We start from the raw sequence: 18,236 nt of genomic DNA, 5'->3' as shown, positions 1-18,236 counted from the left end.
AAAAGTTGAACAATCATTTTATTTTCTTACAAACGCTATAACTAATGTATCAGTTTTAATAGCATACTAACTCATAGTTGTTTGTTGTTCGTACTTTTTAATTCAGAAAAAATGTTTTCTATATATCCTAGACAAAAGTGTAATTAGATAAATTTTAGATTTTTTATATGATACCCAGTATATGTGATACAATTTACTGTAAAACACAAAAAAGTAACTCGATGTAGTTCAAAAAGTGTTATCTTTCAAATGTTATATTATAATAGTTATGTAATACGATTAAATTTTACAGCTATAACATTATGTAAAAATAAAAATGAAAAATGAAAATAAATACATGCGCAGTTGCGCGGGTCAATGTCTAGTTACATGATTAAAATATAAACCTGTTAAATGAAATCTTCAAGAAGATGGGTGTTGAATTTTCGATGCTTATGTATTAATTGAGTATCAAAAATTATATTTAATCGGCAAAATGAACAACGTCAACACATTATATATAGATTATTATTCATATTAGTTAAACATGTGAAATATAACAAAAATTGAAGAAATTCACAATAGGAGTATCATGATCTATTGTCTTCACGAGACTCTAAGCGAGATATGCCAAAAAATTCAGAAGTAGATGATGTTGGTGAATCGAGATTCATGAGAAGTTGAAGCCGGTTTAAAGTGGTTTCGGTTCAAAACGATTAGAGATTGGAATGATCGGTTTAATAATTTGTGAGAGACGTGATCATGATCTAAACATATATGAAAAAGAGGGGAAAGATATGGGAAGAAGATTTGGGGAAAATCTTCAGATTGTCAAGGATATAGGGAAAGAGGGAACAGAAGAAAGAGGTGCGATTTTTGAAAGATATCAAGAGATATGTTTTTGAGAGAAAGTGAGCTGATGAGAAAACTGTAAGGGTAGAGACTGGGTTATAGTTCTTGAGTTCTTTGGGTAGTTAATGATTGATCAGTTGTGATACACGGGTGTGTAGTCACATAAACCTGATTAAACAGAGTTGTTAAGTCTGTTTAAACGATTCTTAATAAGAGTATTTTTTGAGGAACTCGTGTGCTCATATGTATTATTGTCCAAGTTCTAGTTTCTACATTTGATATCAGAGCGGCCAACCTCTTCGATATCTACATTGGCTACATGTTGAGATCTTGGGAAGAACATGAATCATATGAAGGAGCTAATCGCAGTGGAGAAGCCGATCATACTGGATGGATCAAACTTCGGAAAATGGAAGGTTAAAATAAGGTATATCATTTGTGGTATAGATGAGGAGGCATGGGCTTTTGTTGTTAATGGCTGGACTGAGTGTACCATGATGGATGAGAAGAGAAAGCAAGTGTCCAAGACGTTGGAGCAATGGACAACTAAAGAATAGAATGCATCAAAATGGAACTCCAAGGCCATTTCTACCATCTTCTTTGCCATTCGTATTGATCAATTCAAGATTATACAAGGGTGTGAATCGGCAAAAGATGCGTGAGACACACTGGTAAACTACTTTGAAGGAGATTCAAGTGTTCAAAGGATTAGTTTTGACCACCTTGAGACCAAGTGGGAAAATCTAAGAATGGCGGAAGACAACCTCTTGGAAGCTTCAAAAACAAACTGAGCATGATTGCAAATGCGGCAGCTGTGATGGGAGAAAAGTACAAAGAAAAGAAACTTGTTAAGAAGCTCATCAGATGTCTTCCAAAGTGATTTGAAGCCTACAAGGCTGTCATCAAGGCGCCCATGAACTCGGATGACACCAAGTTGGATAAATTGGTGGAGCTACTTATGTCATTTGAACTGAAACAGACTGAAGATTAACCTCCTCCGATTAAAGGAATTGCATTCACGGCAAACACTGAAGATGAAAGGGTGAAGAAATTGGAAGCTGATGTCAGTATGATGGCAAGAAACTTTAATAACATGGTGAGACGGCTTGACAAAGGAGTGTCAAGGAGTTTCTCTGAGTTCCAAGGAGTTTCGGACGTACCAACCGAGGTGAAACTCAGAGAAACTCAAAGACCTATGAAGACAAGCAAGATTAGAAAAAGGACATCCAGTGTCATAACTGGTGAAGGATTTAGCCACTTTCAGCGCAAATGTTCGCTGTTTAAACGAAAAGAGATGAAATATGCTGAATACAAAGGAGTGGGACTTCTCAAGGCGGAATGTCCAAATGTCGAGAAGAAGAATGGAGACAAATCCTTGCTGTGCTTCAGTGACACGGAATCTGAATATGAGGGAGATAACAAGGATCTTCTTCTAAACTTTGTTGCTCTTGAGGGGGCTGAAAGCTCGTCATCAGACTCAGACACTTCAGACAACGATTAAAGGGATGAGGTAGATGTTAAGAAGGAATACCGAGAGCTGTATGATCAGTGTATGAAACTGAGTCATGAGAATATTTAGTTGTTAAAGGACACAGCTGAAGGCTCAGGTTAACATCCTGACGATTGACTTCAGCGAATCAGGTGACAAAGAGAACAAAGCACCAGAAACTGGAAATGTGTTGAGAAGCATGACAGATTTAGAAAATGAATTGATTGATGAGAAACAAAAGAATGTTGCTTTGGAAGATCGGATAGCAAAGATGTGGCAAGCTTACACTGAAGAACATGCCAAAGCTCGAGGGTTGGAACGAGATTTGACTTAAAACCACAAAAATATTCGAATGCTGAGCAAAGGAACTAAAGATCTCGATCAAATTCTGAGTTTCAGACAACCACTGAACGCTAACTGGGGACTCGGATACAATGGGAAGGAATTTATATCCACTGTGTTCGTGCATGGAAAGGAATCCTTAAAGGAGCAAGTTACTGTAACTGAACATGGTGAATGTTCTGGACCAAAAAAAATCCAAAAGTGAAACAAGTGATAACAGGACAAGTGAACACAACAGCCATGACACAAGAGACTGACAGCCAGTAGGAGACATCAGAAAAGGCGGAGACACTCCCGATGAACAAACGCAAAGGTTGTTTTGCTTGTGGAAGAATGAGACATAAGAAAACGTTCTACTACAGATTTCTCAGGAAGATTCGTCAGGTCTGGTAGACAGGAAAATGCATCATTTAAAGTAAATAGTTTGGAAGAGTCTCGATCACAAGAGTTATATCCCAGATTGGTGCATGAAGAAGAACCTGGGAACCTACTCTGCAACCATGCCATGATCAGTGAGGAGGATGAAGATCTGGAACTAGGACTCGCTGCAAATGAGCACGAGAAGGAATGTGGTACTTCGATAGTGGATGCTCGCGACACATGACAGAAAATGATGACTTGCTCACAAATCTGGTTCAGACAACTGGTAAGAGGGTTATGATTGGAAACGGCAAAAAGGTAAGAGTCCAAGGAGTTGGTTCAATTAAACATCCAGAGCAACCCTCTCTCATCAATGTCTATTTGGTGGAAAGATTAAAATCAAACCTCATTAGCATTAGTTAAGTGTGTGATGAAGGTCTGATGGTGATGTTCATCAAAACTGAGGTAGATGAGGACGGCAAGGTAATTCTCGCTGGAGTCCGAACATGAAGTAACTGCTACATGTGGAAAACGTCCCAAATAGTCGAAACTGAGGGACAACGAACCACAAGATATGACACTCCGAAATGGTAAACTTCCATGGAAATTGAGGTTCTGGAATTGTCTCAGTCAAAAGTATGGAAACCACAATTGTACATGAGATGCTTGTAGTGCTGTGATGATTCTTTGAACAAAGAACGTCAAGCTACGTCTACTCAGATCTCGACTGCCTTGTACAAACGTTAAAAATAACCCATACCAATGGAAACATGAGTATTGGCTATACATCACAGGAGAATTTGAGTATTTTCTTGGTTCTCAGCTGAGAGGCCTGAATCATGAGTTTAAAGCCAGGAGCTTGACAAAACGGTTTGACACTGAGTCAAGTAAGCTGATCAGCCTGAGGGGCAGCATCGATGCTATAGTCCATTGCAAAAAAGCGCTAACAATCAGTCTCGTCTACATTACTGAAAGTCAACCTCAACTTGGTGTTGATTTTAATCTCTGTGAAGACACACAAATAATATCCAATCCACATTATTTTCATTGAGTAAAATGAATGATGGTTTACATTTGTAATCAACTTGTCTGTAACTTTAATGAATTTACTGACAAGAATACTTGTTGTGCAGTGTTGCATGACGGGTGTTGGACAAAGGTACGAGAACTGTACATGGGTGACAATCACGACCCATCTCTGGTGACACTATGGGAACAGTTAGAGCTTGGTAAAAGTTGTGTTCAGATTCTGTGGATGAGACACCTGATCAATTGCTATGGTAAGATCACTAACTCTGGGAGAAACTCATATAATTAAACAAGACGTGAATGATTTGTGGCTAAACAGAAAGCATATGTTCGGTGCAGACACATTGATGTTAAGTTCCACTTTGTGTTTAACCTATTGGATGAAAAATTAACCATTCTCCAGCACAAAACATCAGAAAACCAACTATGGGACTTGTTCCAAAAACATGAGGCTCTCAGTAGTCTCTTGTATTCATGAGAGGCTCTTGGGGTTCGATACCTTTAAGATCATGAATTGTAGCCAATATTATTTTCCTATGTAAATGATAAATCCCTTTAGTCTAAGAAGTACATGTAACCCTAGTGGAGACTATCAACCTATCTTGGAAACCTTGATTGAAAATCGCAAAAAACAGTCTCAGAAAGATAAACACTCATGTCGGATCAGGCTGTTACAATAGTTTGCATCTGATCTTGATCACTGTTTGTACTGAGGTGCACCAAACCTTACGAAGTTAAATTTAATATTCCTTATAAAGCTTTGTATGAGCAAAAGACTCAGACTGAAAAAATTCAAGGTTATAAATAGTTAAGAAGAGGCTTGTTGAAATCTTAGAGCAAAAAAAAAAAACTTGGTATGAATGCATCTCAGCTGAGAAAAGCAGTACCTAAGAATGTGATAGTCTCTGACGAAGTACATTGCCAATAAGCTCTAAGACAACATGATAACTCTTTTGATGACTAGATAATTTGTTGGATAAGGTACTGATGAGTGGTTATTTTTAACTAAACTCTAAGGGAAGGCCTCCGCAATCAATGGAGTGAGTTCTCCATCGAAGATCTATGTCTGGTGTATCGTCAAGTTTACTACGTCTGCAGTACTACTGGATTCCAGGGGAGGAGTCAGATGATATGATACAGCAGCGTCTCAGATTACTTGATTCCTTGGTTATGAGGAAGCATGTAAACTTTGGTGAACTGCTACGGTCTCAGATTCACAATGGTGTTCACAACCCATTAGATGATTCTGATGTCTGTTTTCCGAACTTCATTCATCAGATTTTAGCACATCAGAGTGAGGTTGGTAACATGCTTGGTGATGATGAGCTTATGGGGGAGCCAAGGTGTCTAAGTGAATGTGTTTTTATCTGACGAGTCTCGCATTCTGGGGGAGAAGTTTATGTCATGTACGAAGCTTAGATGCGTTTGTGCTCAATTGTGTTTGGCTTTGTTTCTGAACTAGTTTAAGACTTTTGTTTACTCCATATGACTATTGAAGTATTATGATGCATGTTGGTCTTATTATTGACTGAAAGGACGATGGCTATGAGTGTTCAAGCGTATTTGAGAGTGACTAATGTGCTTAACTCTGTGTTGCATGTGAGTTTCTGTGTGAAATGTTTTGCATATTCAGTAATGAGTGACTGGTGCAGATAAAAAGGGGGAGATTTTTTAATCGAGATTCATGAGAAGTTGAAGCCGCTTTAACGTGGTTTCGTTTCAAGACGATTGGAGATTGGGATGATCGTTTTAGTAACTTGTGAGAGACTTGATCATGATCTAAACAGTTATGGAAAAGAGGAGAAAGATATGGAAAGAAGATTTGGAGAGAATCTTCAGATTGCCAAGGATATAGAGAAAGGGAGAATCGAAGAAAGAGGTTGCTTTCTGAGAGATATCAAGAGATAGATTTCTGTGAGAAAGTGAGTTGACGAGAGAACTGTAAGGATGGAGACCGGATTATAGTTCTTGAGTTCTTTGGATAGTTAAAGACTGATCCGTGATACACGGGTGTGTGTAGTCATAGAAACCTGATTAAACATAATTGCTAAGTCTGTTTAAACGATTCTTAATAAGAGTATTTTTTTTTTTGAGGAATCTCGTGTGCTCATAAGTATTTTTTGTATTGTCCAAGTTCTAGTTTCTATCGATATCTCATCAATTACATGTTATCTCTTAAACTTTATCTATAGTTAGAGTGGAAGACAATCACATAATGAATACTTCATGATCCATTGTCTTCATGAGACTTTAGGCAAAAGGTAGGACGGATGGATGTATTAGAAGTAGACAATGCGTTTGATATCTCTTGTAAATTAGGTGATGTATGTTAAGTTTTTTGTGATTTTTGAAATTTTTTGTTGAGTTTTGTTTAACTTGTGGTGTTGATAATGTTTGTTTTAGTAAGTAATACATTTTTTTTTTTGAAATCAGTAAGACAAACTACAACTTTGACTTAGAAAAAGAAACACTCAAGTTTGGTTTTGGTTTTTGTTCTTTACTATTTCTTTGCCTAAAAAAGTTTGGTTTTGTACGAGCAGGTAGGACCGTAAGTGATGTTACATGTGAATTAGTGTGGTTAACATCGTTGCTACTAGAATTATCATTTCACCAGTCTGAATCTCAAGTTATTTTTTACAAATCTTCGTATTGTTATCAGAGATCAAATATTTAATTAGGTTGAATAATTTAAAAGAGTAAAATGAAAATAAAAACAGATATGAAGTAAGAATCATGACTCAGCCCATGTAAGACAAGACAAAAAAAAACAATCACGGAAATCGGTTTGAAAAATTGGTATATAAGTGAAGTACTCTCTCTGTTCCTAAATATAAGATGTTTAGAATAGTTTTAATGTTCTAATATGTAGGATGTTATCATATTTCTAGGTAGCTTTAAGTTTATAAAAAACTGTGTAACCAATCAAATTTAATAATTCTACTTTTTAATTTAAAATTGAGTTATTTTCATTACAAGTCACTTTATGTCTTTTTATTACATTCAAGATCACTTTGTGCTACCAAAGTACTTTCTGTTGGTTGAAGACTTCTTTGTCCTAAAAATGAAACCAGAATAGATATTTTTGTCAAATGACATTATATTTTGGTTAGATTGGTTAGAGTGTTTGACCAACTAAGAGTAAGACGAACTAAATTATGGGGGTGATTGGTTGGGCTGTAGAAAGTGACTTTAGCTTTAATTTTCATCTACAACCTTAAATACTACCAATCATGCTTTATCTTGGTTTTTAAAGCTACAACCAAAAAATTAAAACTACAGCAAAAACACACAAAAAATGGCTGTAAACATCTTATTTTCTAAAGCCCCATTTTTTTAGCTGTAGAAAATTTTAAAGCTACATCATTTAAAGCTAAATCAAAAATCCTACAGACAAAATATTAAAGTAAATTTTCTACAATTACAACCCAACCAATCACCCCCTATAACTAGTAGGACCTACTTCTTTCTCTCTTCTTTTCTATCTATTTCTTATCTTGTGCTTCTTATTTTTTTTATACGGTTACTTTTATAAATTTGCATTTTAATCATAGATGTTTTGATTTTCTTTTCCTTAAATTATTTGGTTGAGTAATATTTGTCACAGATTTTGTCAAGGGAGATGATGAAGCTCGTTCCATTACGACGGCGATTTTGTGAAGATCTTGTTCTACAAAAATGACGATTTTGCGATGAACATGGTTTTTTGTAGTGGAGATGATGAGATGTGTACGGTGGTTTCATGTGTATTTGTTACAGAGCGAGAAGATGCACCGGACGCTCTGGTGAGGATAAGAGAGAGTGAGGATGGGGATGAGAGAGGTGTGTCAGATCTTGAAGACCAGAGAAGCCGGTGTAGCTCCACCGTAAATGTAACTCTGACGCCGAGTCAATTTCCGTTTCAGCCGCAGATGAACCAGGCGATGTGAATCATGTAGGGCTGGAAAGTTTGTAAAGAAACTTACTTTTACATAATTTACATGTACACAAAATGTTTATGTGTACACATTGTACACAAAAAATTGATTTGTACAAAAAATTGATTTGTACACATGTACCACCAAACAATGACTCAATATAGATTTATAATTGTAATATACATAATTTACATCTACACAAAATATTTATGTGTACACATGTACACAAAAAATTGATTTGTACACATGTACCACCAAACAATGACCCCATATACGTTTATAATTCTAATATACAAAATATCCAAATGAGCACCTTACCATGATGCATTGACCACCTTCACACGACTACGCCGACATTTGCAAAGCTAGTACGCACATTTACTTGTTTCAAAAGTGTACAAAAAAAATTGTATCCACATGTACATAATTTTGACATGATCCACATGTACACGTTAAGAGTGATCAATATGCACTTCTTCCAACATGAACATCTTCCGTATAAAATCAAACTACACTATTTCTTTCAAACACTATATTGCAATCGTGTGCACATATTCACATGTAAGAACATTAGTAAATTTAAACTAGCATGACCATCTAACTTTAAGAGTAAAGTAATCTAATATAATCTCTAATGGTAGCCATTTCTTCACTAACCAGTTGTTTCATTGATAAAACAGCTTCGTGATTGAAAAATCACAACGATGTCATATCAAATACAAAACGTTATACCTAACAGATTCTTTAGCTATGAGGCAAACAACTTTTAAATAGTGTCATTCCTCAAATTTAAAATTCAACCTACCAACCATAAAGGCCCTTTGTAACTATTGAGCAACCTCTAATTGCAGTGGCTCTTAGTGTTCTTCTCGTACCATCTCCTTTGATCTCTAAGCAAATAGAATTTTCATTTTTTTTCTTCAAATTTTTTTTTTGATGCATGGACAGGAGACCCCAACCGGCTAAAGCTTGGTCATCATGAGCCCCGAAAGTAGAACTACATTACTAAGAACTTCATAAGTCTGAGCTTGCTCTTTGAACTGCAATAATATATATGAATTATTTCAAACGAGTAAACATAATACCCATACAGAACTAAGTCATACGTTAAAACATAACAAAGCTACAGATTTTCTTTTGGTACAATTAAAGCTATTGTATACATAAGTGTCACAAAGAATAAATCTCAACCATATAGAATCTAAACAACTAAAAATAGTTTTAAGAAAACTTCTGACGGAGATTTGGGGCAAAAAACTTATGACTTTCTCCAATGGAGACATCTCAAAACTCAAAATATTCTTGGTCCACATAAAACTGGAGCTTTAACCATGGATAACTTACACAGTAAACAAATGTAAAAAGGCTAAATTTCAAAATTCAGTAAAACCCAACATTCAATAAATTCAATTGATCAGAGAGATAAAGAACAAAACTTTTGTAACAGAAGAAATACCTACTTCCGTTTTGGTCGGTAATGAAATTGACCCACTCACCAAGAACGGTGGCGGAGACGTCGGCAAAGAGAGCTCACAATGGGTCTGCTCAGAGGTCGTCTCCTCCGTTCCCGAGGTGAATCTGCGCCATATTGACGCCACCGATGAATCCGCCGCTCAACTTCTTCTTCTCCGCCATCGTCTGCATCGGATTCATCCGCGTCACTGTCGCATCGCAGCTCGTTCTTGCCAAAATCGGGGCTCTTCTCTTGTATCTGCTATCGAATCAATATAGCATATATTTCAGCTGGAGGTCGTTTCCTCCGTTCTCCTCAGAAGGCGTGGAAGGATCTGTCGTCATTTTGGATCTCTCGGCTCCTCCAATGGGAAATCCCCTAATGCTTTTATTCTCTTTGGTTTGATTTATTTTTAGATACTGAAATCTATACTATACTAAAAGGATATATAATCCATGGAGAGGGTGTCCACATAAGACAAAAAAATCGTCCAATTAGATTTTAACGTTTTGCCATGTCATAACTGATTTCGGATATTGGGCTTGCGTTTTTTTTAAAAACTGTCATCCTTATACGATTGGGCCAGGAAGCCCATCAAAGTTGGAAGCATATGACCTGATACTTCTCCGACTCGACTTTGCCCCTTCTCACTTTTCCTGTCGGTGAAACCCTTTGCCCTTCCTCTTCTTCGTTTCTGTTTCACGATCTGATCCACAATCAAGCAATACATCCTCCACTTCGTTTTTCCTTTTACTCATCATCGATCAGAAAGATTAAAAATATTCGTTTCTTACATCTTAGTCCCATCCTCATCGTCCTCTTCGTCGCCTTTAAAATATCAGTTCTATGTGTGATTTATTTTTAGTGTTCTCTATCTTTATGTACATTGAGTATATATAAACCTTCAGATTGTCCTCTCCTGTACCTTTATTTTTTGCCGTTTGAAAATCTCTGAAACTCTCACATAGTGTCAAATTCACAGATCACTTCTCCGACTTGAAGGCCGGTCCGTGTTAAGACTAGACTCCGGAGGTCAGTTGATGTCCGTCAATATGATCCTTCTTGATGCCAAGGTAAATTGCTTTCATAAGTTTAATTAAGTTTTAGACACGGCTTCAGATTTTGATTACTCTCAAATTGATAACCATTTTTAAAGAAGTGAAAGTTGGTTCTTAACTCCATGAGCAACAGAGCAAGTGAGTTAGCTAGGAGGCAGCTCCAGTCCATGTCTGCACTTCTGAAGGTCATTATTTTTGAGCCTACTTAAACATATTATATTCTTACATTAGGTTGTTAGTGTCACATGATAGGCCGAGAAATCTTGGGCCTATTGACATTGGCGATTGAGATTTTGATAGATTGTTATAGATTTGGTAATAACGGTGAAGTATTCATCTTCTGGATGGAACTATTTTTCTTTTTATGAGATACAAAAAAAGATTAACGAGTGTGTATGGATATAATAATCAACCCGTGAACAAAATTCCGAGCTAAGTATTAGGACAGTGGTGAAGACATTGACATTGTCGTCTCCAGCTCCCAAAGAAACGAAGGTTTGTATTATATGTCAGACTTATTTTCATGTATTTTATATAGCTTGCTACGTCAATCTCGGTCTCTCTTGATCGGTATTAGATTCTGATGTTTGGAGTTTCCATATTTTGGTTCTCTTTATGCCTTATCCAAATTTGGTGTTGTGCTGTTGTTTTACTTTAGCTGTTTTGGTTGTAAGTGACGATGTGGTTGCACATGTGACAAAATTAACTTTATAAGATGATGCTCTCTGTTTGAGTAAAATATTTTTTGTTCCTGTTTAAACTATTAGACAAGTTTATTGAAGTCTGATTCTTGAAATTTTCAGGGAGCTTAGTATAGTGTCTTGCCAACATGTTCTACTCTACTTTTTTTAATTGTTCACTGTTTTGAATTCTCAGAGAATTTGGATGAAACAATGTTGTACTAAAGAATAAACCTGAGCAGGTGAAGCCGTATGTGATACATATTTGTTTACAATTTACACTATGGTAATTAATGATGAGGGATGCACTTTGACAGGGTGGGAATAACAATCAGGAAATGATATGTCAGGTGCTGGAGTAGTCAGAAGGAGCCACATTACGAGAACAAAACAATCACATAACACTCCTACACAAACTTTCAATTACTTAGTAGCTATGCAGTTAAATTTTATTTTTGTTCGGTTTATTTGTAAGTTCTTAAAATCCTCTGTTATACTATTCCGAGTTTCCGACCATTCCCATATATTGTTTCATACTTAAAAAACAAGTTCGTAGGTTCTTTACCAGTCCAGTAAATAAAAACAAATCAGTTAGAAATGCAAAGTAAATATTCCACATATCCCCACCCACTAATAACTGCGACTGATGTTAGAAATAATAAAAGAAAAACATGTAAACACATCGGGCAGAGAGACTTCAAAAGAAACTATTCAAGCAGGTTACATATTTTCAGCACCTACTCTTTCACAAACTCACATATTGAAGCTTACCTACTCTCTCACAAACTCACATATTGAAGCTTATCAGCGTAATGATTCGCACAAGTACTTAATTGTCGACTTTTCATCTATACCTTACCAAATGGTTAACAGGAAACCCCCCGTACAGACGTACGTACTGCTGGACCAGAGATAGGGCCGTCTGGGAGACTCAAGTCTCGAGCTTCGAGAGGATCCTCAAACAACCATCAAACAGCGTCCCTATCCACGAAAACACAACAAGGTACCTAAGTGGAGCTATCTATGAAACAGAAGCGTCCCGAACTTGAAAGATAATCCCTAACAATAATCATAAAACAGAGGTTGATGAACGACAACCATGGTTAAATGGGATATGCTTGACTACCGCAAGTGTAGACTTTTTTCGGATCTGATATAATAAGACAGAATACGTTCAATCAATGCAAACATATCTTAGCCCATATTATATTATATTTTTTTCCTTTTCACTTCAGTGCGACTGTTTGCTATAATGTACCAAGCTATCAATGTATTGGATACGTTAAGAGTTTGAGAATGATTTGTAACCATGACGTGTATATGCCTCCATCAAATAGTGTGTTACTAAGATTTTAACAAATGCGATAAACCCTTTTAGCCAGAAAAATAAAGCATGCTAGAAACACCATAAATCAGATAAATAACAAAAGCTCTACGTCATATAAAAATGAAAATATTATAATGAAAATCCACTACCTCAATATGTAGGTCGATACAGTTGTTATTATACGGGTGTTTAAGGTTCTTACACAAAGATTAAGAAAATACAAATTTCTATGCAATTTATCTTGGTTACATTAAATTACATTAAATAAAATCAGTCTAACCAATATAAAAAACATGAAGTATTTTGTAATTGGTTGCAAATTTCAATTGATATTGAATTTTATCTAGAAATGTGAGAACATCACTTATTATGAAACAAAATAAAAATGCTTAAACACCACTTAAAATGGTACGGAGAGAGTAATAACCAATTATATATTGAGTCTGTTTATACTTTTTTATTCCATTATTCCAATTTTGAAGATAGAGTATATGTTAAAGATCATTTCAGTATCTGTTATATTTTTTTTGTAGATATTTAGATTTTTACTGAATTTGTTTTGAATAGAAATTCAAATTTTACTTAGGATATCAAATATAATTAATGTTTTATTTTGACCAATAAATATAATTAATGTTCATTCATGAGTTTTATTAGTTTTTTTTCTATAGCTTAATATAATATCTAACTATAATTTTTTTTAATGAAATCATTCGTTAAGTAAAATTATATAATTTATGGTAATAAAGCTTCCATTGATTAACATTAAGTATCTCAATGAAACAACAAATACTCAAATATAGAATTCATTTGGTTTTATATTTATATAATTAAAGTCACAAATTTTTATATATAATTATATAATAATCAAAATAGGATAATTCATCTATTAATTATGTCTCACATTGATTTTAAAAACTTAGATGCTTTATAATAAAAATGGTTAATACATCCTTTTAAGATCTATAACATTTTATAATACAAAATTTTAGAGTATTGGTTATTTGGAATTTTGTTTTGATGGACCACTTCCAAAACATAAGATCAGTTATTAAAAAGTCTTAGCAAAACAACAAAAATAAATACCCAAAGTTATAAAATATTTTATGTGAAGATTAATATGACTTCCATGCATATATTTAAATTTTACTAACTATTTTATTTTTCTAAACCTCATAATAAAATATTTTTATAAATTCGACAAATAAGTTTTAAAAATGATAGTAAAATTTAATAAATTCACTAATACATTTTAATATACAAAACTATCTATTTAAATTAGTATAAAAAAATCCGGCGCGTAGCGCCGGCAAACCACTAGTATTGTTAAAGTTGAATTGTTTGTTGTTACTTGTTAGCAAATAACAATTGGAGTAACTAATTAAAGATAACAATTGGATTTCATTTATGTTTCAGTTAGCCGAAAGTGTGCCAGTAGCTGAAAGTGATCTGAAGTGTAATTTTAAACTCAACTAGATCTTGACCCGCGCAACAGCGCGGATGTTCTTTTTCGGTTTTATAAACATATATATTTATTTTAATTCATTAGTGGTATACAATTTTAACGTTAACCATATATTTAAATGTTTATATACATATTTCAAATATAACAATTTTATAGTTTACATGGTGTAATAATCAATAGTTTAAAACCATCACATGTATTTGTCATTTCTTATTATATATTTATGTTACTGTATTTGAATTTTGTTATTAAACAAATTAATATATGCATAAAACAAAGTCGTATTTCTTTATAGCAATATTTTTTTACGTTTATTCATTTTAAAAATATATTCTTTGTATATACAAAAATCTAAGATATATCAATTTTTATACATGTATCATATAGTTTGCGAATGTTAAGTGGTTATGCCATCGTATTATATTTTTAGTATAAATATTTTATATTTATGAAAATAAAATTATAAATTTATCAATTTAATATAATTTATCATATTTAATTTAATATAATATTTTTACTTTAACATAAATTATTATTATTATAAAATAGATAAAAGTAAGATATAATTTTTGTGTTTTATTTTATAAACTATAATTGAATACATATAATAAATAATAATAGTTCATTGCTAATTACAAAATTAGTTAAAATATTTACATAAACTTCCTGAAAATTAAGATATTAAAAATAAAATTCAACAGATTTGTTAGAATTATATATATATATAGTTAAAATGAAAAGATATCATAATTAAAATAAATACAAAGATTTTTATATTATTAGCTTTAATAAAATACATGTTAATTTCTATACATGTACTATATAGTGTGCTAATGTTAACCCTTGTTACCAACATATGTTATTCTGAACATAAATACTTATGAAAATAAAAAAAAATATATAATAATTTAATATAGTTTATTATGTTTAGTTCAATATAATAATTTTCTTTTAATATGATTAATTATGATTATATAATAGGTAAAATAAGATAAAACTTTTATTCTTAATTTTATAAAATATATTAATGTATAATAATATTTTAAAACTAATTACGAATTATAAAAGATATTTACATAGAATTTTTGAAAATTAAGATCTTGTTAAAATCTTTTAAACAGATTTGTTTGATTTTTTAAAAATATATTTATATTTAAAATTAAAAGATATCAAAAGATATTATGACTAAAGTAGTTCAAAGATTATATATATTATTAATATTCATAAAATACATTTAATATTTTTTAAAAATGGTTCAAATTAAAAAATCACATATGAAAGAAGTCATGATTTTTATTTTAATACAACTCATTATATATATATATATATATTGGTTAAATCATTTAAATCAGTTCAGTATTTGAACTATACAATGGTTTATATTACTACTATGTATAATTTATTAAGGAATCAAATATGTGTTTGTTAACCAATCTGGTTTTATAGGAGTCGATTGTTATATTAGGAATGATATATTATTAAGTCATATTAGTAGGAACAAATGAATGATAACTGATTTCTAGTGATAGTCTATTTTTTAAAATATCACACATGAATCAAGGTTGTGACTTCTGTTTTAATATATAAGATAAGTGTTTTAGAATGTAAAACTTTTTTAAAAATTTAGTGACACTTTTTAGATAAAAAGTAAAATTTCTAATAAATGTGTTTTACCTAAAAAAATCTTATATTTAAGAACAGTTGGAGTATTTATATAGGTTCTTCAATTATCAAATAGAGTTTCTTTTGCGTAATTCTAGAAATTTTTTTTTTTTACTTCAGATCCCTCTAAATCTTTCCCAGGCGCCGCTTCTCCGAAGGCTCTCTGACGCGGGTGGAGCCAAGGCTCGCCGACGTATGCCTGTCCAACCTCGACATTGTCTTCTCTCAGTCCTCCTCGATTCATGTCCAAGCTGTTTGTTCACCGGCGCTCCGATGACTCTCTGTTGGTCGGAAGTTTCTTCGACTACCATGTACTTCAAAGAAAAAAAATCTACTTTATCTATCGATTTATACCTGGCTATTAGGCAGTTCTGAAGAGAGCCACTAGATTCGATGGGAAGTGAAAGATCATGTAAAAAAGAGTGGCTATTATGAAAAGTAGTTCATTAAAACACTTAAGGTTCTGAATGGTAAAAGCAGTTCAAGCAGGACAGATCAAGCGGATCATGCAGATCAAGCGAGACAAGTGCATATCAAGTGGATCATGCAGGAGAGATGCAGATCAAGCGGAACAATTAATTTTATAAGTTATGAATGGGAAAAGCAGTTCAAAAAATGCAGATCATAATTATAGGCATAACATGAAAATATAATTTACATACGTATAATTATAAGTATATTTCTAAGAACAATTATAATTTATAGGATAAAACTAAATCTATAAGAAATAGTTTCATTATTAATTTCAATATTTATTTTATGATACAAAATCATATTAATTAATAAATAATAAATTTAGAAATAATATCTTTATAATATCTATAATATTATTTTCTTAAATAAATAGTCTTATTATATTTATCATTTTCTTAATACTTTTTGATTAAATAAATCAATTTTTATAAATCTAATAAAAGTATGATAAATTATGAAGAATAAAATGTAACTTTAAGTCAGATAAAACAATCAAAGAAGAATATTTAAACATATATAAACACAGTTTTTGTATTTTAAACAAATTTTAATATGTCATAATTAAAAATGTAATTTTTTTTTTATCTTTTTCCATCAAAAACTTTTCATATTTTGAGTAATTACAGGGTTCTGATAATAATATTTTATGAAACAAAACTCTGATTTTTCACCATTTGTGAAAGTTTAATCTACAAAACAGAAGTATAAAATCTTCAACTCTGGTTAATGCAGAAAAACAATTAATATAAAAACGTTCAGAAAAAGAGACTAATTAATTTAAATAATATTTGCCACATTTAAAACTAAAATAAGACCACAAAAGATGACCGTAGAAAAGGGGGGGGGAGTTCTCATTCTGCTAGGTATTATATTTAGACCAACAAAGAGAAAGAAATTTATTTTAAAAAAAAAAATTGAAGAGAATGAGGAATTACATAAGGAAAGAGTTACTGAAGTTTACGTGCGTGTGTGCGTGTGAGAAAATATGAACTTTGCACTTAAGCAAATATTTTTCGTCAGTAGAACGTGGTATTTTTATCGATGATAAATCAGTATTTTAAGAATTAATTTATTACATTGAAAATTTTCTATTGGCTATAAAGATAATGAGATGGTTGAACAGCATCAAAACTGTAGGAGTAGAAACGCAAGCAGATGATCTGCTTTTAAAAAGAAAAAGACAAAAAAAATTACACTTTATGCAGATCTCCTGCCTTTATTCATTGGAACATCAAAAAAGATGAATGGTTCGTACATGACAGATAAAACTCATATGCATGACACATGTTTTTGTACTGTCCTTCTAATCAAACACTTAGGCTAAAAATGGAAGATGGGAAAAATGGTGGGCCGTACACTAAAGCTGGACCATCCACCTTTGACTCCCATTCACATAGAAATTACGAAACGTAAATATTTGATGGAACATACACTAGCAGTTAAAAATGGTGGATGTCACCCAAAATATAAAGAAACGCCTTTTACCAATAAAAGAAGGGATTCCTACACTTTGTGAGTATTGCACATATTTTTAGGATGATAATAATATATGAACTAGTTAAAAAACAAATATAATAATATGAAAAACTATCATGATCTATCTACAATTATTTTCTTTTAGCTACTATAATTTTAATTCTTGCACATAATGATTTATCATTAAAAAATTAATTTATGTAATGTATTTCTAAATTATATTTCTAAAATTAAAAATATTTATGATTTTTAATTCATATTTGTAACAATTTAAAATTGTTAATATATTATACTATTATTTTTAATATTTAGTTATTTTAAATAACTATAGTTAATATGTAGTGTATATAAAATATTAAATAATTTTTTAACTAATTAATAATTTAAAATTTAATATAATTAATAATAATATCTAAATTAGTTATTATAACTAGTTTATAGTTGCTTTCTAAATTTTAAACAACTATTTTAATTATAAAATAAATAATCATATAGATTTTATATATCTTTTATTTAAAATTTATATAATATTTTAGACCACTTTTTATTCACTTTTACCATTCAAACATATGTTTTGAACCGCTAGATCCGCATTTGTACCACTAGATCTGCTAGATCAACTTTAGTTCCACTCGATTCACTTGATCCGCTAGATCCACAATGCTCGATCCGCTTT

The 18,236-nt window shown here is 32.2% G+C and overlaps 2 long non-coding RNA genes across 2 annotated transcripts; one reads left to right on the top strand and one right to left on the bottom strand.

Annotated features, from left to right (window-relative positions):
• Positions 1 to 7,224: 7,224 nt before the first annotated feature.
• On the bottom strand, positions 7,225 to 9,841 carry LOC125576608. Its single transcript, XR_007315033.1, has 2 exons — positions 9,426 to 9,841; positions 7,225 to 9,005 (listed from the first exon to the last, which is right to left on the bottom strand). It is a non-coding gene; the product is annotated as an uncharacterized LOC125576608 (long non-coding RNA).
• A 225-nt stretch (positions 9,842 to 10,066) lies between these two features.
• Positions 10,067 to 11,672, top strand: LOC106445023. Its single transcript, XR_001288377.3, has 4 exons — positions 10,067 to 10,491; positions 10,575 to 10,971; positions 11,353 to 11,398; positions 11,474 to 11,672. It is a non-coding gene; the product is annotated as an uncharacterized LOC106445023 (long non-coding RNA).
• The last annotated feature ends 6,564 nt before the right edge of the window (positions 11,673 to 18,236 follow it).

Source organism: Brassica napus, chromosome A1 (genome assembly GCF_020379485.1).
Source record: "Brassica napus cultivar Da-Ae chromosome A1, Da-Ae, whole genome shotgun sequence".
Taxonomy (NCBI): domain Eukaryota; kingdom Viridiplantae; phylum Streptophyta; class Magnoliopsida; order Brassicales; family Brassicaceae; genus Brassica; species Brassica napus.
The sequence above is the reverse complement of the archived record's forward strand: the minus strand, read 5'-3'. Positions and strand labels throughout refer to the sequence as shown.